Below are 8,439 nucleotides of genomic sequence, written 5' to 3'. Positions count from 1 at the left end.
TTTTGTCCATTTGATCAAGTGAGAGAGAGAGAGACCTAAACGAAACGAGATGATGTGAACTCTTAAATAAGCGAACGATAGAGAAAAAAGAAACAAATGTTTATATTCGAGGCAATATTTGTTACAATACAACTAGAGAATAAGTTGTATACCGTTTTAAGGGGCTCAGTAACGCAAAGCGAGGATCCTTGTTGATGATTGCGAAATGGAAATGAATTTAAAATAAAAAAAAAAAAAAAAACGTGGAGAGAAGGGTTAATAAGGGAACGATAAGTCGAACGAAGAGGAAAAGACGAAACGAAGACAGCGCGCGACTTGTAGACGATAAAATACACGTTGTGCGTTGTCAATCAAGTGAACAATTTCGTTCGAGGGCTTATCAAATCGCATAAGGGTGATATATAGACATATATCGGCGCGAATGAAATAAAGGTACTAAGCTAAGAATTTAAGCAAACACAAAAATAAAACACAGATGTAAGGGAAAAAAGGTAAACGAGCAAATGGAAAAAGATGCACGTCAATCGACCTGTGCTCGATAATCGTTACGTTTGAGATCATTCAATAATTGTTTTTTAAATTCCTGTTCAGATTGTGTTCTGTTTCCACAATTTATAGATTTACTCATATTCTTCGTTTCTTTTATCCATCCAGAGCTTCTGGAGGGCTGTAAAATTGTTTTTACATCACATTCTCATGTTTTTATTATCGATACTATTACATTAGAAGGACTATTATTATTATTATTATTAATTATTAATAATTATTCCTATTAATTGACGCTATATTGTATAATTATATATATATATACATACGTATTACAACTGAACAATAGGTTTCACCGTAGAGTAAAATGATGCATCACGTTTTATCTGACGAACCTTTGGGAAATCTCGGTTTCGAATAATTAATATAGTGAGCAGGACCTAAACGCGTAAGGTAAAATACGACGAGAAAAAAAGAACACACACAGACACACAGATGTAGATCGATAAGAGCAGCTAGGACTTATAATCATATCATAACGTTTTGTAGATATATATATGTAACTATATGTGATCCGCGGAGTATGGCGTTTAAATCAATGAGCGTATCGTCTCGTAACCCCCCCGTGATTACATGACAAGAACCATGTGGTAGAAGAATCCCTCGTTCGAACACGACTCGGCTTCTGGCAAGTTCGACTCGTTTCTTTTTCGTTTCCCGACGATCGAATGCATGGTACGCGATTTTATCCTCGACTAATCCGCGGAGCCCAAAGGCAGAGATATTTCGGTCTCTTTTCTGTCTTAAACGCTAAAATTGGACATCGATTTCGCACGCCTCGACACACGAAACTCTCTGTACGTGCCCATTCCTAATCTTATATTCCACAGAAACGGAACCGCAGACGTTAGGTGAAGGGAGAAGGAAAAGTGTAAAACAAAAAGCAGATGCAACTCATAACTAAACGCCTCTACTTTGATACCTGTTACAGGAGACAGAATATTGAAACGTCTATACATATTCGAAAGAGGTCAAACACACACGACTATCGTTTCGCCTGTACAAATTTTTGAGAAACACATTCTACATGTCGTACATCATTAACAACTCACGTGCATACCCCTTTTCCGTTCTTCCCTTCATTTCTCGCTGAAATAGGTCAACGTTCTTTGCATTTAGCTCTTCCCACCGTCGCGCTCGCTGTCAGTTAACTCTAAAACGGATATCAAACTTTGCATCGAGCCTACGAAGATCTCTCTATATAACTACGAACACAATGACTGCATAGCGCGTTGCTCTATAGTCTGTCCAAATTCGACTCTCTGTTCAAAGTTGTCTAGAGCTCCCTAGACTGCCCCATAGCTCACGAGCTCAGTGTCCAGAACAGACAAAGTAAAAGAAAAACTCGGTGGATGTTGGGCTGACTGACTCCCAGAACCTAGACCCCTTCGGACCTTCGAGAAAAACTATCTCTCGAAGGTTGTCTTTCGCAGAGTTGGCGGCCAGTAGGATCGACGACGGGAAGGGTTAAATTTAAAGAGGCATCTAACCGGAAATGCCCACGAGCGCTGTGCCATCGGAGGATGACGGGCCTCCAGGAACGCTTGGAGGCTCGCCAAGACGCCGTGCGTCGTGTTCTAGGCGATGGAGGGACGCGCAAGGTGATTGTTCGTCTTGCGTTTTTCCTTTGGTCCCACTGTACATAGCTTTTTTCTCCATTCGGCGCGTGGACTATTGAGCGAACGCTCTCTTTAGCTGATACGCAACACCGACGCTGATAATCGTCTCGCTTTTCGGAACAGGAACGATGTACAAAGCAGCAGCAGCAGCAGCAACGTAAAGCCGCGTTCCCACGAGTGAAACGCGCAACTCGAAACAGGATTAACAAACCATTGACACGCGTCAATTTTCAATGGCGTGACTCTCTGGAACCTGTTGGCTGGTTTTTGATCAGAAATTATTTAAAATTGGCTATTCTTGGTGAACTCGTGTTAACTGTGACAAATATTGCGCTGACTTTTGCGCAATATATAATATCGTTAAATTCTTGAGACGAGTTAGATTATTGTGAATGATAAGTCGACTCGACTGCTCTGGTTAACAGGTTTATTACTTGTTTCACGTTTAGCGTTCTCGCAGGTGGATACGTGGCTTAAGACTGTCGCCTGGAACACGGTCCAAGGCGTGCGCGCTCGTCCCGCAATAGGAACAGAGATTCTTCTATGTACAAAATGATCAAATTGTAATTGTAGCGTGTAGAAGAGAGTCTGTAACGAATATACAGTATTCCAGGTAGCGTTCTAGCACTGTGTAAACCACGCGATAAATAGACATTATTATTATTATTATTATTATTATTATTATTAATATTATTATTATTATTATATAACACTCAACAATACGAAACTCGAGGTTGTAAAGAGTTTGAGAGAGAGAAAGAATGAGAGAGAGTGCGCGAAAGTGCGAGAGGGAGGGAGAGAAGCCATCTGTGTCGATAATTAGTTATATATTATATAAAGAAAAAAAATAACAAAGAGGCGAACGAGTTTGTTTAAATCTTAAACACGAGAATTGTGAATACATATCCCATCTATATGTATATATTTGCAGTCGCATGAGAATTTCAATTATATCGATGATTGATTGTGTAATTAATTAGTATTATCGCAATGATGATGGTGATGAATTATTATTATTATTATTGATTTATTATTATTAATTATTATTTATGGATTCCGGTTTTGTGAAAATCGGAATCGGATAAGTATGTTACGATCGATATTGCGTTTAAAAGCGTTAGGTTTAATGTTTGTAGTTAGGAGATTTAGGTAGATCGGAGAGTAGGTACATATCGTTAAATATTGTTATTAATTAATAGTATTGCGAGAAAGGTGTTACTGCCGGGTGCGCTTTGGTTTATTTTGTGTACCGAGGCTCCGTCTTGTCGTTTCAAAGCATTTCACTTTTGCGAGATCGCCTCGACTCCTCTTTCCCATTCACCTGATATTAAAATAGGAGAAAGAACCTTCCTTAACTTTCGAAAGAAATAAAAATCAGTCTCGAAGAGGTGTCATCCTGATCTCCTACCAAACTAAATAACTCCTATATTTTTGTGCGGTTGTATGGTGCCGAGAACATGCTCCAAGTCGACTTTCGAAACTTCAGCAGACAGCTAAGCATTGCTATTCAATTTATTTCTATTTTCCGCGGAAGAGCTCGGAGCACGTCGAGGCACTCGTCGATTCTGGTACGAAAAATCAGACAAAACTGGGCTGGACAAAACGAACCAAAGCGCAGTAACCTTTTTAGCCATCGCTCCTTCCCCTCTAAGTATTACCAAGTAACATATACCTGCCCCACATATCAGATCTTACGTATCCCAAGCACCACCATGCGTCATATCAGTGTTTCTAAGCGTTAAGTCCAATAATGTAACCCTTTTAACAATCGTTTTCGTCCCCCCAACCCTTTTTGCCTCTCTTTCGGCGACCCTTTCGTAATTTGTACCCCGAGAATTTTTCGATTGTCCCATCCCTGTGGAACAAACCTGTCCCCCTTTACATCGTTCCTTTCTATATCCTTTCCACCCCCGCCCTCGTTATTGTACATCTGAGCCAAGAAGGGTCTCTATGCTCTGTCTTCCCATCGCTGCGTCAAAAGACAAACTAGATGTAATAAGATTTGTTGACTGTATACATTATTATACATTGATTGTACACGCATCAGCCAACGTCACACGAAACCCAGTCACACTTCACACCGTACACGAAACATGCACACATCGGGAGGGAACATCCTCGCGACATCTTCGACGAGGAACAGACACGACCAACACATCCAGCCACTGCGTCAAGATAGTCCAAGATGGATCGGTAATGCTGACACGGAATCCTGGTGCGACGCCGTGAGAATCGTCGCGATTTCTGGATCGATATGGGAAACGGTTTCGTGGCCCTTGGGGGATGATTTATTTATGTAAGTGAAGTGATTTATTTATCTTTTGTAAGTGGAGTCTTTTATTTATCTAAGAGACTAAAAGTTTAGCGGAAGCAGATATTTTTTATCAGATGGAGATTTTTATTCGACTTTAAGTATTATGTATTTTAGCTATGCTAAATTGTTATTTTTAAGTTTGGTGTTTTGTGTCATGTGTTAAAGAAACATGGGAGGTGTAAATGATATTTTTTGAAGGGATTAAGTTTTAGTACCGTGTCGATCCAAAATGTTGGTATTCAAGAAACGAGCTGTTTGAGGTACATTTCTAGTTGGACCAGTCGAGCATTAGCCAATCCATGATTAGTCTGTGATGCCGCATGGCACGATCATTTCGAGACATTCTGTACATCAAACACGACATGGTAGTGACGATCGTAGATAATACACACCTTGTCCACGCGCCATCAACCACTCAGAACACATTAAAAGCAGACACAGAGGCGAATTGAGCAGAAGACACGTACACACATACATTGTACACACTCCAATTACGATTACTCTTTAAAAACGAAAACAAAACGACAAAAAAAAAAGGAATAATTAATTAATGATGTAATGTGTATATTAATACTTGTATGTCGTACGCTCTAATGTTGTTTGAAGAGTTATTTGCGAGTCAATTATCTGTGCCTAGCAGCCCTGTGCACCCTATCAAATGTACCACCGTTCAGAATGAAGGAATTAAAAAATAATAATGGGAAAACAAGTGAACGATACTGATTGAACCAACAAGCACTGAAACTATTTAAAAAAAAAAAAAGAAAAACAAACAAACGAACGCAAATAAAAAATCACACTCACCATACACGTATACGCCAAAAAGATATAAATGCTAAACATATTTTAAAGCAGACCATGCAGAGTACATACACGTGTGTTTCTCATAACGAAAACAATAACAACAACAACAACAACAATAAACAACAACATATGTTAATCAATCGACAGAAGGGAAAAATGAACGAACAAAAAAAACTACAATGAAGGAAGATGAAACAAAAACAAAAAATACTTGCACCCTGTATACATAGTTCGCACAATGATCTGTTCCTATTTTGGAATCAGTTTTTTCGGATTTGCCAAGAATATGTATATCTACAGATTCTATATAAAAAGAAAAATATATATATATTAATATAGAAAAACTGACTATAAAATATAAGTATTGAAATCCATAGGTCTGGAATTGTTACCCTTTTCGATTATCCGAATCGTGTGTGCACCCGCGTCTCTCCCCTATCAAGGGGAGGCTGACTGAGAGCGAGAGAGAGAGAGAGAAAGAGCGAACGAGAGCGAGAGAAAGAGAGAGAGAGTGAGAGACAGGAGCAACCAAACGCGCGAAAAAAAGACGCTTCTGAAGCTAGCAGCCTAAATGTAACCAAAATATAACGCATAGAAGTACGTCTTCTCTTCGTTTCGTTGCGATCGAACGAGAACTTCGGTAGTCGCGCCTATAACTCGCCCCGTGCATCGAGATTTTATCGCATACCTGTAATCGTGCTCGAGGTCCACTAGAACGGTCCACAGATGTTTCTTCCCCCGACTTTAGGGACGAGGAGCGTTCACGAGACCAAAAAACCTACGATTACGAAAAGGGAAAACACGCTAAACGAAAGGGGAAGAGATACGTGTACATAGAGGCACACAGGCGAGGGTGACAGCTCGTTTCTAGTGGCACTTGGACGACCTCGTGCCCTTCGCGCGCGACCCCCTCTTTCAGGGGGTGAGAACCCCTCTTTTATCACTTTGTACGATGCCCTTTGTAAGCGTAGCACCGTGTCACCGCCTTTAAACGCCGAGAATCCTCGAGGAACCGGACGATTCGCCCTCGTGGTGAAAGAATGCAGAGAATACCGCAGAAGGGGGTGAACGAGACGACCGCGCGACCTCTGGCCCCGCGAGTCTCTCTGCCCTGAAATGAGATACAGATGAGACGAGCACCGAAACTTGAGCAAACTTATGAGCCCCGCGATTTTCCGCTCGACGGTTCGAGTAATTATATTGAAGAAAGGAACCAGAATAAATGAAGTAAAATTAATTAATCATACGTAGACCGTCACACACTGAACACAACAGCACAATCACATCCACAACCACCCGCCACTACCATCACATCCACGCACATCCATATTTATATACGACTAATTATATATATGTATATGTGTATAAATTACGACAGAAGGGAAAAAAAAACAATAATACACCCACTCATTTTGCGTGCGACATCGAACGCTCGATTAGCACGGCCGTTAAAAGTATGTGGGACGCTTGTATGTGTGTCTAATGGGAATCAGTAGAGAACAAAGTCGATGCTTCGAGCTCTCTGTTCCACGAAACCGCGCGAACTTAGGAGACACGCGCATCATTTTATCGAGCCTCGTAGCGAATTGTATTTAGAAGAGAAGGGAGAACAATTAGAGACAGATGAGAGTTGTACACGTATTTTGTCTGTGACTTTTTTATCGCGATCGCTCGCGTACGATCCCCTTGGTCGAGTGGAAGTACGCGAGGGGTCACCTCGCCGCAGCTTGAGCGTTTTTGGTCGACGAGGGAACTCGCGGGACCGGAAACGCGAGGGGGCTCTCGTCGATCGTGGAAGGCGCCAAGATCGGCGAAAGTAGTGGACAGAGACCGTGAAGCGGCCGAATTGTGAATCGATCGATGTTTTTTTGTAGAAGCGACAGGTTGCAAGGACACTATTTGAGAAACAATGAAGGGAAGCTAGATATAGATGGCAGAGACAAAAGGAAATATACAGGAAAACAATAAATAGGGGATACAGTGGGGTACGAAAGGAACATCGAGCACAGAGGAATAATTACACAGTAGACAAACAACAAAAAGAGAGAATGAGAATATGCGTGAGAGAGAGAAAGGAAGAGAAGAGTGAGAAACAGAGAGCGAGAGATTGAGAGAAAGGAATTATATATATATAAATATATTAAAGAAAAAGGAACACACTCACTGAAGCGCCGCTAGTAAAAGACATGGTAGGCTATTATTATCGCTAAAATAGTCGCTAGCCGATTAGTGATGTAGTTTTACCCTTTAGAGTTATTTTTAAGTTCTTAATTATAATGTGGTTACTATTAAATTTATTATCGTATCACATTACACACTGTAACACTTCTATTATATATGATAACAAGGAATATTTACCTGTGCATATTGACATATTGTGGAGTCACATCATTAAAAACATATACTACTCAATATATTCAGCGTCAACGACTCGATTCATTGACACCCACACCATACAACCTCTGCTCGATGATATCCATACATCTTTGTTCTCTTGGAAAATGGAAAATTCATGTTTTTGATTACTGCTATTTTGTTTTCGTTCGTTTTGCGATTTCAATCATTCACATCTTTTATTTTCTTTGCATTTTACTTTAATAGAAGTTAATGAGAATCAGTTGTGAAAACTGATGAAGGTAAAATAATTATTTTTTTTCGTTCTTATTTTATTGAAGATCAGCTGAAATTGGTTATATTTAAGAGGATTCAGATCCCAAGAATTTCTTTCAATGTTTCTGTTACGATTATGCTCTGAAACGTTCGCAGAAAGTTGATTTAAATTCGTTCGAATGCAAATCCTTAGATCTACGTTTATTTAAGAAATTTCTTTCCAACATTCGCAAGTCGATATTTTAACATTATTTTTCTTTTTGAAAGCAATTGCATGTTCCTCGTTATCGAATTATTTACAATACAAACATTATCGATTAACATTTATCACCAATAGAAAAAGCAAACAATATACTGGGTTTATCTGAAACTATCCATTAATTCCACAAACTCATGGAGATTTCTACATAAAATTACACCACTGTAGATCTGTGTTATATAATGTTTATAGGTATTTGGAGAATTTTTTTTATTGACATAATTCACGATTCTTTTTGCAAAGATTAACAATGCATTAAAAATTCAATAAACAAACAAAAGCTAAGC

The sequence above is a fragment of the Calliopsis andreniformis genome, chromosome 12 (genome assembly GCF_051401765.1).
Source record: "Calliopsis andreniformis isolate RMS-2024a chromosome 12, iyCalAndr_principal, whole genome shotgun sequence".
Taxonomy (NCBI): Eukaryota; Metazoa; Arthropoda; class Insecta; order Hymenoptera; family Andrenidae; genus Calliopsis; species Calliopsis andreniformis.
This window is presented reverse-complemented; position numbering follows the sequence as displayed.